Raw genomic sequence first — 12,671 nt, forward strand, 5'->3', positions numbered from 1 at the left:
GTTTGTGTCTTTTTATCTTTGTTTTTAAAATATTTAATTTTTTTGTTTATTTATGTGTACAAGTATACACATGCATGTGCTTTCCTGTGTGTGTGTATGTGTGTGTGTGTGTGCGCGCGCGTGCGCGAGTGTGCATGTGAGTGCAGTGCTTATGGAGGCCAGAAGAGGGCATCAGATTCCCAGGAGCTGGAGTAGCAAGTGCTCCTGAGCAGCTCAATACAGGTGCCGGGAACCAAATTTGATTATCTGCAACAGCAGCAAGCTCATGTGACAGTGTAGGACCCCCCTCTCGGGAGACCCCACTCCAGTCGCAGGATTGTACTCCCCCAAGAAACTCGAGAGACCGGCTCTTGATGTAAAGCACACGAGGCAGTTTATTATCAGAGCTCTGGGACGGCTTCTATCTCACACAGGAGACAGAGGAGTCGACCCCAAGACTCGAAATTCAAGGATTTTTATAGGGGAAGGGAAGGGGATTCGGTGTGGTTATACTTGATTGGTTGATTCATACATCAGCAAGGGAAATGGGTACAAGGTCATATCAGCAAGCAGTACGTGCGGGCTGGAATGTTCATAATGTAGGAGAGCGTCTTCTCTCTATGTGTAGAGCAGGGAGTTTGGTAGTGGCTAGCCAGTTCCTGGAACAATCCCATGACCTTGTTTTCAGGCTCGTCCCGGCATGTCTCAGGCCCGTTCTGTCCTGTCTCTTTGTCTACTGTTCTTTTGTAGTTTTTATGAAGTTTTTATTTTAAGTTCTTCAACAGCAAAGCCATCTCTTCAGCCACCAGGCTTATTTCTGGAGACTAGCCTCAGATCATCTGTTCTCTCACAGAATCAACCTTCTGCCCATGACATAAATATGGTCATCTTCTCAGTAGAAATGTTCTAGTACATAGGGATATGTCTTTGCAAATAGTTCTCAACTCTGACATGAGGGCTTCCTGGGGACTGGAAAAATTCCTCTATGCATGGACCACATTCTTAAGTAAATCTGTCTTTGGGAGGTGATTACTGACAGCACCAAGGAAGTGGTGAAGGGAGATTAGTTTGACCTCAGTTGTGTTGGTAAGAAATTCAGTAAATAGATATAAATGGGTAATTGTTCTTGTAAGTTGTGGCTTTTAAAATCCCACCTACTAGGGGCTGGAGAGATGCTCAGTGGTTAAGAGCACTGGCTGCTCTTCCAGAGGCCCCAGGTTCAATTCCCAGCATCTACATTGCAGCTCACATCTGTCTATAATTCCAGTTCCAGAGGTTCTGACATCCTCATACAGATATACATGCAAGTAAATGTAAAATTAAAAAAAATTAAATCGCATATTTTAAAAAGTCCCACCTAAAAACCACAACAGTTCATGTAAGATACCCGAGGACTCTACATGCTGAGATTCACAGACATTACATTTTTCCTTTTAGTATATTTTCTTTATCTTAATATCCAGCTTAAATTCTGCAATTCTTCTGATCACCGTAAACATTAAGCAGAATATCCAAGTGTCTCATGAGAGTAGGCTCACAAAATTATAATCTCAGAATTTGGGAACCAGAAGCAATCTCCCCCTGTCCTCACACCCTCATAGTTTCATTAAGTTCATGTAATGAAAAAAAATATTATCTTAAACTCCTATTCCTCTTTAAAATTTATGTTGGGGGGTAATATTTCTTCACTACAGAACTTAGCAAAACCTGTATTTGTTTGTGTCAGTTAAGGGCAGCACACAGGAATGTGTGCCCTTGGGGCATCTGTTTATAAATACACTCACAACTGCTTTCAAGTGACGACGGTAGACTCAATCTCAAATGTGACACTTCTACATTAATTTGACATATTTACCAAGTACCTGGAACGATTTCTTAGATAACAAGCACTTTTGTCACGCCAGAAGATATTGAGGTGGCCTAAATACTCTATGTAACCTTTTCTTCGTTCCTACTATGAGTGGAAAAATATGGGAGTAATTGGAAAATCGCTGCGTGAGGGAATTAGATAAGGTGAGGGTATCTTTGCTGGCTGCTTAATGCTAACTAAATAGTTTAAAGAGTTGGAATAAAATATATGACACCAAATAAAGCCAGCTGGATGATGTTCAAAACCACCGTCTTATTTATAACCAAAGTAGGAAGACCGGAATATTAATAAGGTTGCCTTCATCCAGATTGGCTCAAATGCAGGCGACTGTGAGTTCAGAGTCTTGAATCAATTACTCTTTGGCCAGATACCTTGGAGGATGGGGAAGCCAGGGTCCATAATGGCTAATCCTCATTGTCTAGTATGACCAGATCTGGAATAACCTAGAAGATGGAGGGATACACGTCAAGTATGTCTGTGAGAGCATTTCAAGACCAGATTGACATATGGAGCCGTAGCTGAGGGAATATGGTAGCACCATCCACCGGGCTAGAGGTTAAGGTGGGAAAACAATGGAGCAAAGAATTACCTGATGCAGGTGTGCAAGCCCCTCTTTGTCCCATCAGGACACCTAGTGATGCTTTTGGGACCTCCAGGCCTCAGGCTCAATTCAGCTTCTTCAACCTGCCATCATGCATTCAGCATTCAACATCATGCCAGCTCAACAAGGGATTTCCATCTCACCATTGGACCAGGCCTGCATATTACTCCTTGTTTGTTCTGAGGTATTTGCTTTTTTGGACTGAACAGGTTCTGGAGTCTCTGCTACTCAGCATACTGGCCCGCCCTGTGGAGTGACAGCCAGTGAAGGCCAGCCTGATAAATTGCTCCATGTTGGTTTTATTCCTCTAGAGAACCTTGTCGAAAAATTTCCAGGAGAATTTGACACCTCTGGCTTGATGACCTTTTCAAGAAGCCGGCGCCAGTAAAAGGCAGGTGAGCACAGCTTTTGTCTGTTTTAGCTTTTACAGAGGATGTTCTACACCCCTGTAGGTTAGAACAAACTCCCTTCCGAACAAGGAAGAGCTTTGCATAACGCGTTTCTCAGCCTCAGGCTCACAACGTAATCTTCACGCGGGGCTGATAGGCTCCATCCCACAGCTGCGTTATTGTCCTGAGTGAAGCTCACCACGAATTTGCTTGCCCACTGGGGACACTATAGAAGGTGGGCAGAGCAGTGGATGGCGCCCTCCTGGCAAGAGCATGGCAAGTCTGTGAGGCCCATGCTCTGTAGAAGGACAACATCAGATGTTTGATTAGCATCCCGGCAGCTGATGACCTGACATTGCCTGTGGCCGACAGATGGCTGACCCAAGGGAGGAACTGGGTCCACGTCTAATCAGAACTGGCACGCAAATGGTGCTGGCAATGTTCTTTGTCCTAATTTTGATGGAGCATTGTGAAACACAAAGCCACAATGTGTTAGATGGAAGGGCAATGAGACAGGGCAAAAAGTTCGTCAAGTTTCTTCTGTTCTAAGTTTCTTCCCTAAGTAGGAAGGCCGTCAACTGTCTTCCACAGCAGCAGTATATAGCAGTATGTAGGTGCAGAGTTCCTTTCAGGTTTGGCTTGTTCCAGGGGTCTTGAGGTCTTTCTATCTAGTCCTTGGCTCATTGGTTTGTAACTTGTAATTTTGCTCTGCTTCCTTACAATGTTCTTTATAATACATGTCTCAGTTAGGGTTATTATTGTTGTGATAAAACACCATAACCAAAAGGCAAATTGGGGAGCCAAGGGCTTACTTGGTTTACACTTCCACACCAATGTTCAACATCAAAGGAAGTCAGGACAGGAACTCAAAGCAGGGCAGAAACCTGGAGGCAGGAGCTGATGTAGAGGCCCTAGAGAAGCGTTGTCTTCACTGGCTTGCTCCTCATGGCTTGCTCAGCCTGCTTCCTTATAGAACCCAAGACCACCTGCCCAGGGATGGCACCGCCCACAATGGGCCGGCACCGCCCACAATGGGCCGGCACCTCCCACAATGGGCTGGCACCCCCCCCACAATGGGCTGGCACCGCCCACAATGGGCTGGCACCGCCCACAATGGGCTGGCACCGCCCACAATGGGCTGGCACCGCCCACAATGGGCTGGCACCGCCCACAATGGGCTGGGGCCTTACCTATCAATCACTAATAAGAAAATGCCTTACAGGGCTGCCTATAGCCCAAACTTATGGAGATGTTTTATTTAATCGAGGTTCCCTCCTCTCAGATGGCTTCAGCTTGTGTCAAGTTGACATAAAACTATCCAGCACAGTGTGTTTTCGTCTAATCTTATCCCCAATCCCACTCCTCCAATTTCTCCCTTACATTCCCCACTTTTCCCTCCAGACTTCATGTACTTTGCTTTTACACCCACTGGGTCCATCAATGCCGCATGGGTGTGGAGGCAGGACCGTCTGCTGAAACACATGGAGCCTCTCTGGGGTCACATCCCAGAAGAAGACTGACCCTTACTCTGCCAGCAGCCTTCAATTATCTTGGTCTGTTTTTCACCCAAGTTGGTCTGATACACAGAGAAGCCTTTGCGACCGCAATGGCCCCGAATTTACAGTGTTGCAGACGCTTGGGAAAGGGAGGGGAAGAATCCTTTACTTTCCTTTTCTTTTACTTTTATGAGAACCTTCCTTTACTGTAGTTCCAAGGAAAACGTGTATCCGTTCCTAAATCAACCACTGACTTCAAAGAATTTGATTTCCTGGCTGGCCAGACCGAGTTCTCGAAACACTAAGAATACACACCCAGAACAAGATCCAAGAAAGACAGAGGTGTCAACAGGCTGCCAGGAAGAACAGTGTTCCTTACAGAGGAAGATGGTCATTTGGGCTTGCTGCCCATGAGCAGGGGTTTACCTGAGGTGGAATGTCTTTGGTTCTTGTGAATCAAAGCTGCGAAGGAAACACAGGTGTAGAAGGAGAGAAGCCTCCACACCACCTAACGGGTTTGGCTTTACCTCCTGCCACCAGACCAGCACCCATGTCAGATTTTCAGGTCTGCGTTTTTCCTTTTCCAAGAGAAATCATCTCCTTACATAGCCAAGAGCCAGTGATCCCTGTAGAAAGAAAGCATAGACAGGTTGGATGTGTATCCCAGGAAATCAACAAGACCAGGGGACCAGTAAACCTTAGAATTCAGACCTTTCATCTGACACAGAACCACCGGAAGACCCCAAAGGAAAGTCATCCAACATGGCTACTGTCATTTTTCACCTGGACACACATCCTATCAGTCACTCCTTCCCGACGGGTATGAAAAAGTCACCCTGTGTGCATGTCATCATGCCAACTGGGAGTCTTTAACCTCTTCTCTCCCATTTCTCGTTTCTTCAAATTGCTGGAAGCTTCTGTAACGGAAAGACTTTAGTCCTAGGTGAAGGAGTGACCCTCCTGTGTCTATTCTGACTGACAGTCTCTGTGTTTAGGGATATGGGACCACAGTTAAGGTTGCAGGCTCTTTGATGCATTAAACAGAGTATTTCCAGGCTTAGGAATCCTTACATGACTTCTCCCTATGTTCTAGAATTCCCCCATCTCCCCTAGTACTCGATACTCAAAGGAAAGCAGCTCACAGACACCTCAGCTGCCTTAGATAGCAACGTTAATGTCAGTTGCAAAAATCACCAAGCCCCTGATCTGCAATTCCACAGAAAACAGAGTGTATTCTATAAACGAGGAGTAAGTAAGCTTGTTGAGCTCACCTGTTACCTTGGGCCACTCAGTAACTTTCCTCTTTCAGGCTGAGGTGAGTCCCTTCTCTGGGAAGAGCCAGCTCCTCTCCTCCTCAGTGGGTGTGGTCAGAAAGGCAGGTGAGCAATTCCTGCTGTCTTTCTCCGCTCTAAGACGGTTCACAGTGGTTCAGAACAGAACACAGTGGGGTCCAACAGTGAAGACTCAGGTGTCAGGTGGATGCACAATAGGCGGTAGGCGGGTGTCTAAGGACATAGCTCATTCTAGAAGAAGAAGCCCCTGATAGTGACTTTCACAAAGATGTCTGAAAGGTAAGCAGTGGGTGAATGCTCAAGTAGGTGAGGGTGGGGAGGAAAGAAGAGTGGGAGGCAGAAAAATACACAGGAGGAGACAGACTCTGCATAGTGAGAGGAACAGGCATGGGGTTGTGGGTGGAGTGAAAATGTGAGGAAGGGCTGTGCAGGAGCCTGGGCACATGTCTCGGTGTGTGAAATACATGGGGAAAGCCTGTCATGGGTTAAAGTGAAGAACGCATGTGCAGAATAGGCCAGCGTGATCGTGAAGGTGCTGCTGCCAGAGCTCTAAATAGTTCATTATTAGTTCAAAGCAGTAATGACTATTGTACCTGCACACACACACACACACACACATACACAACACGTACACACGCATGCACACACATGCACACACATGCATGCACACACATGTATGCACACACACGCACGCGCACACACACACTATATAGACACACACACTCATGTTCTCTCACGCAGACACTATACAAACATACTCGCACGCTCACACTCACACACAAATAAAAATTGTAAGCACATCTTTCTCAAAAAACATCTTATAGATAAGTTTATCTGACTGACACACACACACACTAATACACTCAAACACTCACATACTCACTATAAGGCACACTCACATTCTCCTACTTTCACACACACAAATAAAAATTGAAAACAAATCTTTCTAAAAGAGCAGCTTGTAGATACGTTTATGTGACTGCCACACTCACACACACATACTCTCACACACTATACAGACACACTCACACACACTTATATATACATTCTACACACATATACACCTACACACTACACACACTATACACTCACACATACATTCTACACACATATACACTTACACACTATACATACACTCACACACACTATACACACTCACACATACATTTTACACAACACACAGTCACACACACTACACACACTCACACATATATCCTACACACATATACACTCACACAGTACACACACGCACACACACACACACACACATACACGCACTCACACACTCTACAGAAGGGTATGTTTCACATTATAAATGGTTTGTCTAGAATGATGAGCTGGGCATATGAAATGATTTTCTCCTTAATTTTATTTTTTATTTATATTGTTTTAATTTAATTATTTAAGTTGATATTACAATAAGTAAGCAATAAAAATTACAGCCATTTATATATTTCAAATAGTTAGGTAAAATTTAAATTTTGAAAGTGAATATACAAGGGGGTACTTTTACAACCTTAGTTTTTAACACATGACCCTGTGGAGAGCAATCTTTGCTTCCTATAATACAAGTGCAAAGCCCGCAGGATACACAGCATGCTGGCTGAGGTTGCAGGAGGTAGGTGTGTGTGTGTGTGTGTGTGTGTGTGTGTGTGTGTGTGTGTGTCCCAGAGCCCAGACAGAACCACAGTCAAGACTAGAGTGCTCCTTCCCAGCAGCCTCTGGATAAAAATAAACAGAGTGTGTGCCTTGCTGCTTCCTCCTCGGGCTCAGTTGCCAAAATATGACCTGGGGGCTTTTCTGGCACTGCAGAACCATGCTCCCTCTCTGGCTGTATCACTTGCTCCCCAGCATCCCAGAACTTGGCCGAGCATGAATGGAAGCAGATATTTCTGCTTTGCTCACTCACTCTGATTGGGCGAATGAATATACCAAGTGCTCTGTAACCTGGGAAGAGCCGTCTGTGCAAAGGGAACCCTTGCTTTACACACAGAGGCTTTTCACCTAATCCGAAGGGAAATGATGAAGCTTCCAAAGTGGGAGGCTGAGACCATCACACTTGGTTTAATAAAGGATTGTGACTTGAGTGTCTCCCTCCTCTCTCCTCTTCCGGGTACTTCCCAGACAGGGTAACACTCCCAATAAAATTTGGGCATCACGCCCACGAGTAAGTGATGCTGTAAACACTGAGCTTCAGAATTGACAACAGAGTTTCCAGAAAGATAAGCAAGAGACAAACAAGGGGGCAGGACGTCTATTCCTCCCTGAAGATGAGCGAAGTTTAGACCCTGCATTCTTTCACATTACAAAATTGTGCAGCGCCTGCCTGCTCACTAGGGTGCCGTGTGCAGCCCCCCATTTCCTCACTGCAGAGAGGTCACTTACAGGCTGAACACTCTGGCTTTCCAGCTCACGTCAGAATGACTGAGCTACAGAAAATGAAGATTTTACACATCTAGTTTCTTAAGTAAGTTTTAATGAATTGGTTTAGCTTGGGCAGGAAATTTATTTAAATGTATTTGCTCGGAGTAAATATTTAAATATCATATTCATCAGGGAAGGGAGAGGCTTATTTAATTATGCCTGGTTGATTTACTCGGAGCGGCCTTGGTTTGCTCCCTTTAATCATCTTTTTACAGCGCACGATCTCTCCCGTTCTCAGTGGGGGCCCTGTTGAAGTTAACCACGCCAAAACAACTTACTAGTTCGAGCCAGTAAGACGAGCATCCTGCCATCAATAAGCCGGAAGTCTCCATCCAGACACCAATATGCTGTGTACCATAATAATACTATAAATTTTAGACAGGGTGTGTCCTCCTCAATGTTTCGATTTCCTCCTCAGGACATTTCTGGCCTGTTATCCCTCACTGGAATGAAAATATACCTTATCCGCCAGTTAGCCCATCCTGAGTGTGGGAATTTCACAGTTTTGTTGCCGAAACCTGGCTGTTCTGAAACGGAAAATAATTGTAATCATAAGAACGCCTGTCTGTTAAACCGTGAGATTTTAATTGCTACATAAACAATAAACAAGAAAAGTCCTATCCAAGTGCAAGTTGAGTCCCCCTAGAACAGATAAAGACCTCTGCCTAGAGAGCTGATGGATTCTGGGAGGACCACCCACGAAGGTCGGCCACTCCCACCTTCTTACCTTGGCTCAATGGGGTGATGTTGGTAAGATTGGTCCCCCAGATAATTTGAGAGGTCCGGATCCAACGTAGCCTGGGTTCCTCTTTCCAAGTGATTGACACCGAGTCGCTCACACTACCTTGGAGCGAGGAGGCAGAGTGATAGGAGCACCACATGAGGAGCACCACATGAATTCTAAGTAGAACCCTGTGCTCCCCAGCCAGTGTTGGGAGCCGCATCGTACTATGCGAGATACGCTGGAAACTTAAGAATTGAACTACCAGGTGACCCAGCTGCGCCTTTCTTGGGTCCCAAGACGCGGAGTTTTTCAGTGCCCCCATTGGGAAAATCTATGAGGTAGGGTATCCAGGAGCCACGGCTGTGGGAGAAAACTGTGATGTGTGTAGGGAATGAGTGGGTTCATTCACTTACTTACTTGTGTGTCTGCATGGAGTGCGTGCATTAGGTAAAAATACTCGTGTCTGCGCCTGTGACAGCTAGAGATCCCTTTCTGTCTTGCAATCTACCTTATTATTGTTATTATTTTGTAGACAGTATCCTTCGCCAAACTAGGGACTCATTGATTGGCTAGGCCAGCAAGCCCCTGGGATTCTCTTGTCTCCAGCCTGCCCCCAGAGCTGGAATTACAGGAACATGCTGCAATGACTGACTTTTTTTGGAGTTTCTAGTGACACAGACTCGGGTCCTTCTCCTCAGGTAGCAAACATTTTATCCATTGAATTTCAATCAGCCATGAGAAGAATAAACTTACTTCCATTTGGAGGACAACGAATGGAATTCACGGTCATCACGACTAAGCAAACCAATGGCACACTCAGAAAAACAAGCAAGAGTGTGGCCTCTCTCCTGTGTAGAATCTAGGATATATTTCTTTTTAAAGCGTGAAAGGGTGAAGGAAACTATTAAGGTATGACAGGACCAGTGGGAGGTTGAGGAGAGAGATAAGTACGGTTAATAAAAGAGAGAAGTATGATCAAGATCGCATGCATGCAAGAAAATGTCACAATGAAAGGGACTGTTTTGACAACAAATAGACATTAATAAAATAATAAAAATAACAAAGACAAAAGAGTTCCGCATGGCTGTGGTCATCCAGGAGGATATAGGCACAGTGGCCTTCAAGTCAAGACACATATTGGAGAACCAAATGGTCTCTGAAACTGAGAATAGGATCCACTCAACCTTGGGCACACCCTGTTGCAGTTTATCAAAGATCTCTTTGGGGAAGGGAAGACTTAATTTTGCTCTGTTGGCTTATTGTGGTGGAGACCCAGTGCCCCATTTGGCGTCCATCTTGCTCACTTTCAGTGTCTTCTGTCTATGTGGGTTGCAACTCCTACAAGTAAGTGTTAAAGCAGAGAGGGAACCCTCCCCACCTTCCAGTCAGGTTGAGGGAAGCTTGTGGAAGCTTTATGTTGGGCACTTCTCTTCACAGATTTCTGCTTCTTGACTCTTCTTGCTCTTGAGGACTTAAGAGCATACAGGTCCCTGGTGTTGTGGGAACCGGATATTGGAGAGTGTGAGGGAGACAATGCCATGAACCCTGGAAACAGATTCTGGTGGCCAGCATCTAGGTGCGGATCTACTGAACTGTGGAAGCAAGTGTTTTGTTTTGTTTGTTTTGTTTTTAAAACAGCCTTTGGGGAATTGGCAGGAGCTCTGAAGCAGCCAGCCATCCCACTGACGCTATTGGGAAGTGGCAGGCAGCCAGCACCTGAGGGGACTTTCCATATATCCATGGAAGCAGCCACCACCCTGTTCTGGGCCCATTCTGAGGTTCCACTGGTTTGCTGGGATCCTCTTACTTTCTGTCGTGGTGTACATCAGTGGACGTGAGCACTCCTACTATTGGGGCGGTATCCTCCCCCACCGTCCACTGGGCCCCTGGGCCATGGCGTTCCCTTGCTTAGACACATTCCAGAGGACAGGAAGATGCAAAAAGGAGCACGGAGCCGCCTAGAGATGTCAGTGGAGCCGGGGCTAACTCGATGGGACGGATGGATGAAATGCACCACGAGAAATTAGCTCAGCGAGCCGACGATAAAGCTCGACTCGCCACGTCGTCAAAATGCCTATGTGGATTATGGACAATAAATAACCCAGGCACTGGAGGAGGCAGGCTGCCCCGTGCACAAAGCTAATAATAGCCTTGCCTGTAAGAGCTCAGTTGTTACGTTTTTAGTGAGCCCATCTCCGCCACAGCAGCCAGTGCACTGCAAGGAATGAGCTCACCCAGGAAACCAGAGAGGTGTAATAACCATGAACCAACTTTCAGGGTCTTTTCGTCAAAAACTGCGGAGACAGGAAACTCTAGAAATAACCTGACCCACTGTTTCCTTCAGGGATTAATCTCATCCGAGCTTTGCATTTTCTTTGTCTCGTATTTGAATTTATTGTTTTGTAATGTGTATTTTATTTTAAGGATGGTTTTAACTGAGAAGGTAAAGAATAATTGCACATGGTCTTAGGTAAAAGTATGATGTTTTGAAATGCACATACTTCCCAAATCTAGCTAAGTAACATCATGCATTACCTCATACATCACTAAAGATGGGGGGGGGGACATTTAAAATCTGTCCTCTTAGCAATTTTTATTTTAAAAAAATTAAGATTTTTTTTTATCATACTGTTTGCCTACATGTGTATACCACATGCATGTAGTACCCACAGAGGCCAGAAGAGGGTGTCAGAACCCCTGGAACTGCTGTTACAGAACATCCTACCCCACGGGCACTAGGAACTGAATTTGGGTCCTCTGAAAGGGCAGTAAGTGATCTTACCTGCTAAGCCACCTCTCCAGCCCTCTTTGAAAGATTTATTTTATTTTTAAATATGCGTGTTATGTGTCGGTGTGTCTGTGCACATGAGTGCAGTGCCTACAGAAGCCACAAGAGGGTGCCAGATGCCCTGGGAGCTGGAGTTACATGCATTTGTGAGCCACTCCGTATGGATGCTGGGAATGGACTAGAGTCTCCTGTAAGAGTGGCCAGTGCTCTCAGCCACTGAACCGTTTCTCCGAAAGTCTTCTTTATACCTCTCAATAGCACCATTGGCTATAGCCACCACAATACATAATGGATCTACTGAATTCATTCCTTTCATCTGAGACTTTGGGTCCTTCCACAAGCCCTCTCCAGTCCTTCCTGCCTCCCACCATGGTAGTTTTTCTCCCTAGAGGTCACCTTGGACAATTAGCTAGTGAATGAAGAACTACTCATTTTCTGGATAAAACACAGCTAATTCGTGTCTGTGAGCCTCCTCTTGGTCAGCGTACTGTCTTATTTTATGTATATTTCTGTTAAAATCATATAATTTACTATATGCTGTTGGTTGATACCAGACTCATGGCCAATACTATGACTATGACAGCATGAACCCAAGTGAGACTTCTTTCTTCTAAGTCAGAGGGACACGGGTCTGTTTTCTTGTGCTAAACAGCATGTTGGGCCTACCTGTCAAATCTATGTTAAAAAGTAAAATCACCGACAAAAGTATGTAAATAGAAAGAAATTACACTAAATAGCTTGCAGAGAGAGAGAGAGAGAGAGAGAGAGAGAGAGAGAGAGAGAGAGAGAGAGAGATTATAATGTGAAACATGAAACAAAAAGTACGATGTTATTTTGTATCAATTTTAGGTGCGTGCGTGTGTGGGGGGGGGTGCATGCCAGAGGATATGAAGCTTTTGTTTTTGTTTTATTGGTCTGTCTGTGTCACACAGGAACACCAAATCATCAGCTGTGATGGTTTTAAGATACCTAAGGACACACACATATAAAAGGAACACACACACACACACACACACACACACACACACACACACACACACACACGACATTTGGTTCATGGTTTTAGAGATTTCATTTCCTGGTCTCAGGACTCCATTGGCTGTGGGTC

This window comes from Rattus norvegicus, chromosome 12, assembly GCF_036323735.1.
Source record: "Rattus norvegicus strain BN/NHsdMcwi chromosome 12, GRCr8, whole genome shotgun sequence".
NCBI classification, from domain to species: domain Eukaryota; kingdom Metazoa; phylum Chordata; class Mammalia; order Rodentia; family Muridae; genus Rattus; species Rattus norvegicus.